General features: G+C 40.6%; 1 non-coding gene across 1 annotated transcript; it reads right to left on the bottom strand.

The window, feature by feature from the left end:
• Positions 1–8,341: 8,341 nt before the first annotated feature.
• On the bottom strand, positions 8,342–8,478 carry LOC114815833. The gene has a single exon (XR_003763634.1). It is a non-coding gene; the product is annotated as a small nucleolar RNA SNORA7 (small nucleolar RNA).
• Positions 8,479–12,366: the final 3,888 nt, after the last annotated feature.

Consider the following 12,366-nt stretch of genomic DNA (forward strand, 5'->3'; position numbering starts at 1 on the left):
AAATGGGGATTAAGACTGGAAGCCCCATGTGGGACAGGGGCCTGTATCTTGTATCTTGCCTTGTATCTTCCCCAGTTGCTTAGAACAGTGCTTGATACTTAATAAGTGCTTAACAATATTATTATTTTTCTTTTTCTTTTTTCATAAACTACTCAAGTGCAAGTCCTGCCAATGATGAGATACATCTTTCTCTTTCGTACTAGAGTTTGGCTAATGCTCACCGACAAGGGTCGCTCCTTGGTTCATGCGGAGAAAGTGTACAAGCATGCAGGAGATTCTCTCTCAGTGGCCTTCACACTCAGGGATACTCTTTCACTGACTGCAACATCATCTTCAAACCAAAGACTGATTCTTAAAAGAAAGGTGATATTTCTCTTCTCTTATGCCATCGAGTTGTTTCCATATTTAATTGTTTAAATTAATTGTCTTTTATTATTTGGGACATATTCCCTCTGCTACTTGATCGGGTAAATGAAGTTAGTATTAGTTATATTTATTGTATTTTATCGCTACTTATCCATTAGATTATAAGCTCCTTCCCTACACTGTAAACTTCTCCACCAGGCTATAAGTTCCTTGAAGTCAGGGACATGTCTTTCAACTCATGGAAAGACCACAGGCTTGAGAATTAGAGGACATGAGTTCTAATCCTGTCTCCACCACTTGTCTGCTGTGTGACTTTGGGCAAATCGCTTAACTTCTCTGTGCCTCAATTACCTCATCTGTAAAATGGGTATTAAAACTGAGAGCCTCCAGTGGGACAAGCTGATTACCTTGTAATAATAATAATAATGGTGGTATTTGTTAAGCGCTTACTATGTGCCAAGCACTGTTCTAAGCACTGGGGTAGGTACAAGGTAATCAGGTAAACGCTTAGTACAGTGTTCAGCACACAGTCCTCTAGACCGTAAGCTTGCTGTGAGCAGGGAACATCTCTACCTACTCTTTTCCATTGTACTCTCCCAAGTGCTTAGTATAAATGCTCTGCACACTGTAAGTGCTCAGTAAATACAATTGATTGATGATAAATACAGTTGACTGATTGATTGACTAGTCCCATGAAGATAAAAAGGGAAACTCTCACAAACAGCTCCAAAAACTAAAGCATCCTCCATTTAAAGAGAGAAACTCAGAAATTTCACCACATAATTCAACTGCCTTCCTCTTGCTTCTGATTACCTGCTTCCTCACAAACATCATGATTTAGTGGATAGAGCATGGGCCTGGAAGTCAGAGGATCATGGATTCTAATCCCAGCTCCGCCACTCTTCTGCTGTGTGGCCTTGGACAAGCCACTTCATTTGTCTGTTCCTCAGTTACCTCATCTGTAAAAATTGGGACTAAGACTGTGGACCCCACGTGGGGCAGGTACTGAGTCCAACCTGATGTACTTGTATCCACCTCAGCATATAATACAGTGCCCAGCACAATAAGTGCTTAACACAAATTATTATTATTATTAATAATAATAATAATAATAAACTTGCCCCACCCCCTTGAAAGCTCTGCCCGCTTTTATAATGAAAATTAGCAAGAATAGCCCCAGGTGGAAAGCCTACAGGGATAACAAGTCCATATGACACCCACACACATGAGAAGAGCAGGAGAGAGAACGCCCAGCAAGTAGCCCAGGATTGAGGATGGATCATGGAGGGGGGAAAGAATCAACTCTGTGTGTAGCACCGTTTCCAAGGATACGCTGGAGCTTCAGACTCCCAGGCAATGAATCTCATAGCCTTGTCATCTACACTAAATTCATTGAAAACAGCGTTTGAAAGGGAAAAAAATGGAGCTCATGGAGCTGGGATATTAAATGTAAAATATTTATCATAAAGGATGACAAATCGAAGCTAGATACATAAATGCTTGTTCGGGAGACAGTTGTAAATAAAATCTTGGAGTCATAATGGAAGTCTGGTAGTCTGACTCTGACTAGCACATATTTTGTACGGAAATAGCTTTATCCTTTAGTTGCAGGACTTTGAAAACCTTTATCTACTTCTGATTTTCCATTCATCTTAAAAGGGTTATAATTTCCTCAGATTCTTGGGCTTCACTAACAGAGAAGGGCTTCTGATTTTCTTGCCCCTTAGCTTTTGGGAGCAAAATATTTCCCCCTATGACTGGGAACATTTCAGAAGATACGTGCTTAGTAAAGTGATCTGCATACAGCAAAGCACTCAATAAATGCCATAAATTGATTGATTGAGCATTCAATAGAGTTTAATGATCCTGACTGAAGATAATAGGATATTCTGAACTTAGTTCTGCCAGATTCCTTTCCTTCACACCTTGAACCTTTCTGCCCGATCAGTAATTGTAATATTAATTATGGTATTTGTTTGGCACTTATTCCATGCCAAGCACTGGATATCAATCAATCAATCAATCAATTGTATTTTTGAGCACTTATTGTGCACAGAACACTCTACTGAGTACTTGGGAGAGTACAACACAACAATATAACAGGCATATTCCCTTCCCAGGGGGAGCCAGACAGTAATATGAATAAATGAATTACGGTTATTTTTATAAGTACTGTGGGCCGGGTTGCGGGGGTGAATAAAGGGAGCAAGTCAAGATGACACAGAAAAGATTGGGAGAATAGGAAATGAAGGCTTACTCACGGAAGGCCTTTTGGAGGAGATGTGCCTTCAATAAAGCTTTGCAGGGGAGGAGAGTAATTGCCCTCGGATATGAAGAGGGAGGGCGTTCCAGGACAGAGGCAAGACATAGATGAGAGGTCAGCAGTGAGATAGAGAAGATCGAGGTACAATGGATAGGCTGGAAATAGAGAAGAAAAGTGTGCTGGCTAGGTTGTAAAAGGAGAGTAGGGAAGTGAGGTGGGAGAGGGCAAGGTGACTGAGTGCCTTATAGCCGATAGTAAGGAGTTTCTGTTAGACGTGGAGGTAGATGGGTTACCCACTGGAGGTTCTTGAGGAATGGGGAAATGTGGACTGAGCATTTTTGTAGAAAAATGATCTGGACAGCAGATTGAAGCATGGACTGGAGTGGTGAAAGAAGGCAAGAAGGTCAGCAAGGAAGCTGAGGTAGTAATCAAGGTAGGCTAGGATAAATGCTTGGATTAAGGAGGTAGCAGTTTGGAAAAAGAGAAAAGGATGGATTTTAGTGATTTTGTGGAGGTTGAACCGACGACACTTAGTGATAGATTGAATATGTGGATAGACAAAATACAATTATATCTGACACATTCCCTGCTCCACATGGAGCTCACAATCTAAGGAAGAAGGACAATAGCTCATTTTCAGATGAGAAAACTGAGACACCAAGATGTTAAGTGACTTGCCCAAGGTCAAACAGCAGGGAAGTGCCAGAGATGGGATTAGGAGCCGGGTCTCTTGACTCCCAGAAAGGCCCATGTGCTTTCTATTAAACATCATTGCTTCTCATCCACTTCTCAGCATCCAACTAGCTTCAGTTACTGTGTTAATAGTAGACAGGATTGTGCCGTAGAAAATCCAAAACCCTATTTAGGGTCAAGGTTCAAAGCTTCTCTCTGGTGAAATCTTTAACTTAGTTAATGAAGCAAAAGGGGCCAATTTGAGTTTTCTCTTTGTCTATTTCACCTGCTTGATCTCTGTTAGGACCGCCACAGAAACAGAATGATGGAAAGGAAACCAGCCAGGAAGACATGATAGGACAGGGTAATTCACTAATTGGATAATCAGGGCTTGAATAAATGAGGATTAATTATGTGAGGAGAATGAAGTAATTTAAGGGTGAAAAATTAAACTGGGTTGTGTTAACACACATTAATAATAATAATTATAGCAGGGTTAACATAGTCCCTGTTCCACTAGGGGCTCAGAATTGATCTTAGCCCCATTTTATGGATGCATAAACTGAAGTCCAAAAAGTTCAGGTGATTTGACCAAGGTCAAAGAGAGGCCTGTGGCAAAGCTGGGTTTCAAATTACTGTGGTTTAATTCCCAGTTCTGTGCTCTTCTCACTAGGCCATGTTGTTACCATCCGACCAAATGGTTCTCTAAAAGTCTTCCAACCTAAAACCTTCCCCATATTAGTGGAGAAAAAGTGTGTTTTATGGCATTTTTTAAGCACTTACTATGTGCCAGACACTGTACTAAGGTAGATACAGGCTAATTGGGTTGGACACAGTCCCTGTCCCACACTGGGCTCACAGACTTAATACCCAGTTTACAGAAGAGGTTACCAAGGCAAAGAGAAGGGAAGTGACTTGTCCAAAGTCACACAGCAGACAAGTGGCAGAGCCAGGATTAGAACCCAGGTCCTTCTAACTCCCAGGCTGGGGGTCTATCCACTTGGCCATGCTCTTTTTCTAGGTTTTCGCTAGGTTTTAGAACTTCTGCCCATGCCCAGGAAATTCTGACCAATCAGTATCTCTTCCTTGTTGGGGAGGAACTTAGTCTAAGGAAGTTCAGGAGACCAAGGTCTCTTAACAGCCCAGCAGAGGTCAAACTGGGATTCGCAGAACATGTCTTTCGCATTGGCCACCATGGCTTTCCTCCCCAAAGCCCACCAAGTCAGCTCTCTCAGGCCTCCTCTGGGATTTCAGATCCCATCTTCCCCAAAATAGATCCCACCAACTCTCAACACCGCCCTACTGCCAATTAGAGAAGCAGAGCAGAGGCCTGGGAGTCAGAAAGACCTGGGTTCTCATCCCAGCTCTGCCACTTGATTTCTGCATGACCCTGGGCAAGTCACATCACTTCTCTATGCCTCAGTTACCCCATCTGTGAAATGGGGATTAAGACTGTGAGCCCCACATGGGACAGGGACTGAGTCCTACCTGATTACCTTGTATCTACCCCAGGGCTTGGTACAGGGGGAGACAGGCATTAATATTCATAAATAAGTAATTTATAATAAATAATTCAAAGATATATTCATATGTTCTGTGGGGATGGGGTGGGGAGAATATCAAGTGTCCAAAGGTCACAGGTTGAGGTGCATAGTCGACACAAAAGGGACGGTGAGCCAGGAAAAAAAGGGCTTAATCAGGGAAGGTCTCTTGGAGGAGATGTGACCTTAGTAATATGGACTTCGTATAACCTCTGATTAGCTTCTAACAACCCCAGCACTGAACACGGTGTCAGAAACATTGTAAGCACTTAAAAAAGTACCATTAAAAAAGTGGAGACATGAAACCACTACCTATAAAATGGAAGCCTCCTTAAAAAAAGTCAGGCCAATCAGAATCCTAAATTGATAACATTTTTGATATGCTACAGCATTGATGATTTTAAATTCTGAGGATTCTTATCAAGTTCCTTTCCCTTTCACCAGTTCCCTTATTGCTTGATTTGTTTCTCTGTGTTTCCGTCCCGACGATAGTTATTTTGTCTAGAAATCTACTGCAGGCACAAAATACCAGGCCTAAGGAAAGATGTGGTAATGTGATGTAATTCTCCAAATAACTCCTCCACTAGGAATGTGCAAATGTTTCAAGGGAATCATTTGAAGGCAATGCAAATTACTGTTTTCTCAGCCAGTAAGGATGGGTAAAACAGTATAAATGTCAGATTTTCACTCCATTACAATAGGCAAATTGCCATATCTGTGAATGGAATGTAAACTAGTAAAAATACACTTGAAGAGTATTCATTTTATATTTCAGTAAATCAAGAAACATTTTATCTAAGAAACATCGCGTATCAGAAAGAGGCCTGATCAGTTATTTCCCTCTCACCAGATTATTTTAGGAGAAGCAACATAAACTCCCAGAGCTCCAGCTATAAATACTGAGGTGATAATGATTGTCATTTCCTTGCAGCATTGATATCACAAGGAGAAAATATTTTTCAGACTGGTTTGATTACACTTGATGAAAAATGGCACTGGGCTTTTTTTTTTTTGAAGTCAAAATTCAAAGTCTGTCATTCACTTTATTGCTAGCCAAGGGTACTTTAACAGCCGATATAGATTGCATTCATTTCTAAAATTTACAAATTATCTCAAGATTTAGCTTATCATTAAAAAAATAGGAAAAAGAAATCCCATCTTAGTTAAAATTAGCTTTCATCCTAACTTATTTTTATTAAAATTGGGACATTTTATTTTGAACTATTAAAAGATAAAGCCCAAATTTCATTCTAATGAGTCTGAGAAATGAAGGATTTCATTGTTTGAGGCAAGTGAAGCAGAAACTAATTTCCCTTCACTGGGAGCTCAACAACTCTTTAGGATGGGAATAAAACTCCAACTCTGGGAATACAAAAAAAATTCAAAATTTTATTATCTCTTTTAGTCAGAGTGTGGCCAAAGCAGAAAAAAACAAACCTTTGCCAATTTTTAAGCTCATAGAATGTCTGCTTTCTGGGTAAAGCTTTGCTCTGCCCTTTATAAATTCAGGAATGGAAAAGGAGCCCTGTTGGAACCACTATTAAAATTCCACAGTGAACTTAGAGGATTTTGCCATCCATCAAAATTCTCTCTCTCTCTCTCTCTCTATATATATATATATATATTTGCCCATTTGCCCACAGGTTAAGATGTTTCAAGAAGCGTAATGTGATCGATCAGTATAATGCATACAGAGAAAACTTGGTTCATTCTGCAAGATTTAAATTTCAGTCTTAAATAAACCATTCATAGAGACAAAGCCTCAATCTAGCTTCAGATTCCATAGAAGAATTTGTCTAAATGACCAGAATTTGATTTTTTGCTTTCCACTAGACATCCACTTGCATGGAATGAAAGCAGCGTGGCTCAGTGGAAAGAGCACGGGCTTTGGAGTCAGGGCTCATGAGTTCAAATCCCAGCTCTGCCACTTGTCAGCTGTGTGACTGTGGGCAAGTCACTTAACTTCTCTGTGCCTCAGTTCCCTCATCTGTTAAATGGGGATTAAGACTGTGAGCCCCACGTGGGACAACCTGATTCCCCTATGTCTACCCCAGCGCTTAGAACAGTGCTCGGCACATAGTAAGCGCTTAACAAATACCAACATTATTATTATTATTAATGAAATAAATTACTATCATAAAGAATTAGCATATCATCATGAAACATGGTTTTTTGTTAGGTTAGTATATCTTTAAAAGAGAGTAATAGCATTAAAAGTTCCAGAAGCAGGAAGTCTTTGAAAATTTAATGAAAACAGCTGATTAAGTAGTTATGACAGTTGTTACATTATTACTCTGTTTCAAGCACTGGGGTAGATAAAAGATCATCTGCTCAGACACAGTCCCCGTTCCTTGTAGGGCTCACAGTTTTAAAGGAAGGGAGACAGTAGACTGTAAGCTCACTGTGGACAGGGAACATGGCGGCCTTCATTGTTATACTGTACCCTCCCACCCTCTTACAACAGTGTTCTCTGCATAGTAATCACTTGATTCAATTTATTTCAATTTAATCATATTTACTGAGGGCTCATTGTGTGCAAGGCACTGTGCTAATCTCTTAGGAGAGTATGATATAACAATAAGCAGACACATTCCTTGCCCCAACGAGCTGATAATAATGATGAGAGCAGGCCTCATTCTATTTTATAGATGAGGAAACTGAGGCACAAAGAGAGTAAGTGACTTGCCCAAGTTGATGCAGCAGTCTAACGGCAGAGGTTGATTAGAATCTGGATCCGCTCAACATGTATATACTTATCTGTAATTTATTTATTTATATTGTCTGTCTCCCACTCTAGAGTGCAAACTTGTTGTGGGCAGGGCAAGTGTCTGTTGTTATATTGTAGTCTCCCAAGTGCTCAAAACAGTGCTCTGCACCCATTAAGTGCTCAATAAATGGGATCAAATGAAAAAATGAACGTTCTGACTTCCATTGCTTTGCTCTTTCCAATAGGCTACACTGCCAAATTTGACTCGGAAAGGCTGAAGCTGATGAACGTAATCAAGGAAGTAAGTTGGTCCCTGTGAGTCAAGGGCATGGTGGAGGATCAGAGAGAAATCTTCGCCATGCTGAAGTTCAGCTCTCATGGAGCCGTGACATGGAGCCGTGTTGGCAAATCCACTGACCAGGTAAGTGGTTGTGCCCAGACTAGACCTTTGAAATCACTTGCTAATTGACTTAATAAGCCTCACCTTCCAAACCTAGAAGCTTCTTTTCTGAAAGTTACAATGGAGTAGCTGCCTTTTCACAGTGAGTTCATCTGAAGTTTGTCTTGCCTTGTCTTATGCCATAGAGTCGTGTCTGACCCATAGCAATGCCATGGACACATAACTCCCAGAACACCTCACCTCCAACTGCAATCATTCTAGTAGTGGATCCATAGAGTTTTCCTGGTCAAAATACGGAAGTGGTTTACCATCACCTCCTTCTGTGCAGTAAACCTGAGTCTCCACCCTCGACTCTGTCCCATGATGCTGCTGCCCAGCACCAGTGAGTTTTGACTTGTAGCAGATGGCTTTCCACTCACTAGCCACTGCCCAAGCTAGAAATGGAACAGATAGCCTCTGCTTGACTCTCCCTCCCACAGTCGAGACTGATAGAGTGCTGGAATCTCTCCAGGTGTGACCCTGAGAGGGATCTTCTGAAACGCAGAGCTGTAAATCAGACCTACCTTTGGAGGACTTGTCCTGAGAGATTAAAATACTTCGCCAAAGCCCTCTGTTCGCTATTTGCAGATCACATGTAATGTCAGAAGCCCCAGAGTGATTTATCTCTCCTTCCATCTCTGACCTCCTGAAGGAGAGGTGACCACCGACTGTACTGTGGAATGTCAAAATGAAAGACAAACTTTTTTTATGGCATTTTTAAAGCACTTACTATGTCCCAGGCACTGTACTAAGCACTGGAGAAGCTACAAGCTAATCAGGTTGGGAATGGACCCTGTTCTACCTGGGGCTCACAGTCTTAATTGCAGGGAAGCAGCGTGGCTCAGTGGAAAGAGCCTGGGCTTCAGAGTCAGAGGTCATGTGTTCAACTCCCGGCTCTGCCACTTGTCAGCTGTGTGACTGTGGGCAAGTCACTTCACTTCTCTGTGCCTCAGTTCCCTCATCTGTAAAATGGGGATTAACTGTGAGCCTCACGTGGGACAACCTGATTACCTTGTATCTCCCCCAGCGCTTAGAACAGTGCTCTGCACGTAGTAAGTGCTTAACAAATACCAACATTATTATTATTATTTTAAAGGTAAGGTCACTGAGGCACGGAGAAGCTAAGTGACTTGCCAAGGTTGCACAGCAGACCATTACTCCTTTCATACCAAATTAGTGCTCCTCCTCCTCGAATCCCCACTGTCGCCTGGAGAGTCACACACAGAACCCTTCCATAAGCTGCCCAACACCCTCTATTCAGGCCTCCTTCTTTCAAAATAAGGGTACAAGAGATCCGAAGGGCAGGAATTTCTTCATTTAAGTCATAGTTCTGGAAGTAATATTTTCAACAAAGTATCCAAGCAGGGCTTTGAAAAATGACTGAAAAGGAAAACACTGGGGGTTTTAAGGTTAACAGACTATCTAAATAGGAGTTTGTTCAGAAAATAGGAGGTTTTGTTGAAAGGAACCGATGGGTCAGAAATGTGGTCTCCAAGGAGCTAAGTGGAGTCTTAAACAAAGAAGCCTGGCTTCGCTTAATTTGAATGAATTCCATAAATGTGTGTTGGTATTATGAAATTGTTTATAATAATAACACTAATGCGTCAGCTCCATCTTTGCTCAGTTACCTAGACGACGTACCCTGACAGAGCAGTTGGGTAATACTCTCCATCTGCTCAGCTGTGTCTGTCATTTCTTTCACTCTAACATAATGTGACAGAAGCTTCATTTGCTTAAACTTTTTCTGGCAAGTTGTACTTCATTAAAGGGGATCCTGCAAGTATCAGTTAAAGCTTTCTTATCAGGCCACGCATAGTGCAAGCTTCATAAATCATTCTTTCTCTTTCCATTTTGCAGCTCCTGGAAAGGTAACATTATTGAATTCAGATCACTGGAATAGAGTGGTACTAAAATGTTTATTGACCGGCTTTTAGGCAGAGCTCTGCTTTGAATGCAGACAGTAATATTAGCTCGAGCTTTCGAATTTAAAAGGTGTGTCACTAATATGCTTTATATCGTGCTATAAATACATCCTGATGGCAAGTCACTTTAGCAAGCTGGTCCCAACCAAGTGAAGAAAAAATATTATTAGCGCATAATTCCCCCCCCTTCCCCTGGAGTCTTGGTTTTGTTATTTAGTTTTTGCCAATGCAAAGGGAAACATATTTTATTCTGCCCAATCCAGCTCCCCCTAGGAGAAAGAGGTTAGCATTTGAAGGCTAAAGTCCTCAACTCATTACATTTGATTCCTTCCTCAAATATGCTGTATCTCATCCTCTTCCTTCATCTGGAAATCAACAGCTGGATATTTCTTTGCAACATATTGAGGCTCAAGTTGGCCTTTCACTGAATGGCACAAATCCACATTTCCCCAGACAGTGCTCATATTTGGGGAAGAATGACCATAATTTTGCTTGCAATTGCATAATCAGTTTTCAGGATATTAAAGAGCCTGTGCCCCCTACAGTGAGAAGAGAGGTTCAAAAGCAAGAAATCCCTTTAGGCTGTTTGTACTGGAAATGAAAGATTTCTTTTCATTGTCTGAGACTGGTTTGTGTCTAGAGATGTTCAGATACTTGTTTGCCCCTATGGACACATCTAATATCTGTGTGAGAGGGGGACAAGTCTTCCAACTTAGTTATATAGTAATCTCCTATGGTTTTAGTACAGTGCTCTGCACACAGTAAGCACTCAATAATTACAATTGATTGATTGATTTAATGTCAGAGCTCCTAGAAAAACACAGCTAGAAATCATCACTCGTGAGCAGGGACAGTGTCTGTTTATTGTTATATTGTACTCTCCTAAGCATTTAGTACAGTGCTCTGTAGACAGTAAGTCCTCACTAAGTATGAATGATTGATTGAATTAATTAATTAATTAATGAGATGGCTATATCCTTACACCTCCTCACATTACTTACTCAACGGTATTGAATGAGGGCTTATTGTGTGCAGAGCGCATGCATGAGAAGAAAACAATATAGTTGGTAGACACAATTCCATCCCTCAAGGAGCTTCCAGTCTAATGGAGGGTATAATAATAGTCAATTATATTTATTGAGCACTTACTGTGAGCAGAACACTGTGCTAAGCACTTGGAAGAGTACAATGTAACAATACACAGACACAAGGAATAGTAGTGGTAGTATTTATATGGTGTAATGCACTGTATCAAGTGCCTGGAAGTCATAAAAATAAGAAGTAATGTGGTCTTTGTCCACAGAGAACTTCCACCCCACTGGCGTAGAGCAGCACGGCCAATCAATACTGTCTGTTTTACAAAGTTAACATGGTTTCCCATTTTAGAAAAGTGTTGCCTGGACTAAAAGGAGTTTTCTAGGTTGTTGCCAAGCTGGGGTCATTTAACATGTTGGTTCTGGAGTCCAGCTAACATTAATTATTGCCATAATTCTTTTCAGTTACAAAATCTACTGTACTTTCAACTAGCAGTTTATGCATCCTGGTGAAGCTCTGTTTTAACAAACTCTAATACCAATAGTGGAATTCCAGGTGGATTTTAGGGGGGCTTTAAAAAAAAGTATGGCTCAAATGCAATTTATTTCAGTCCATTCTTCTAGACTGTAAGTTCGTTGTAGGCAGAGAATGTGTCTACCAACTTGGCTTTACTGTACTCGCTCAAGGACTTAGTACAGTGCTCTGCACACAGTAAACTCTTAATATTTTTGATTGACTGATTCATTGTTTCATTGATTGATTTGGGATATAGAGACCCATATGCAGGCCAAGAAAATACTTATTGGTCCATGTTAAAGACAGTATCTCTTCTCAAATGGCCGCTATTAATTCACGTTACTCTCTTACAGAAAAATAAATGTAACGAAACTGTGAAAAGTTGAGTAATACAAATGGTAGATGACCTATTTTCCCTGTCACCCTCTCTGTTCTGTGTCAACTATGCGCTTAAATCTGTGACCTTCAGCATTTGTTATTCACCCTACCCCACAGTAGTTACATACATATCTATGAGTATACATATTATATTATATTTTATAATTTTTTTATTTATGTCAATGTTTTTCTCTCCCTCTAGATTGTAAATACACTGTGGGCAAGAAATGTATCTATCAACTCTGCTGCATTACACTCCCCCCAAGCACTTAGTATATTTCTCTGTACCCAGTAAGCGCTCAATAAATACCATCGATAGTGATTATATGGAACGGTGTTTTATATCGTCATTATCAGTAATGTCATTAACAGTGTCACTCTGAATTATGGCAGCCAGAAACCCACCTACCACAATATGCATACAATTCTCTAAACCATGGCAACTTCAATCATATCCATATGAAGAACAGGGAGAAAATGGAGCAGTGCATGGAGGCTGAAATTAATTCGCACCCTAGTTCATTCAT

This window comes from Ornithorhynchus anatinus, chromosome 12 (genome assembly GCF_004115215.2).
Source record: "Ornithorhynchus anatinus isolate Pmale09 chromosome 12, mOrnAna1.pri.v4, whole genome shotgun sequence".
NCBI lineage: Eukaryota > Metazoa > Chordata > Mammalia > Monotremata > Ornithorhynchidae > Ornithorhynchus > Ornithorhynchus anatinus.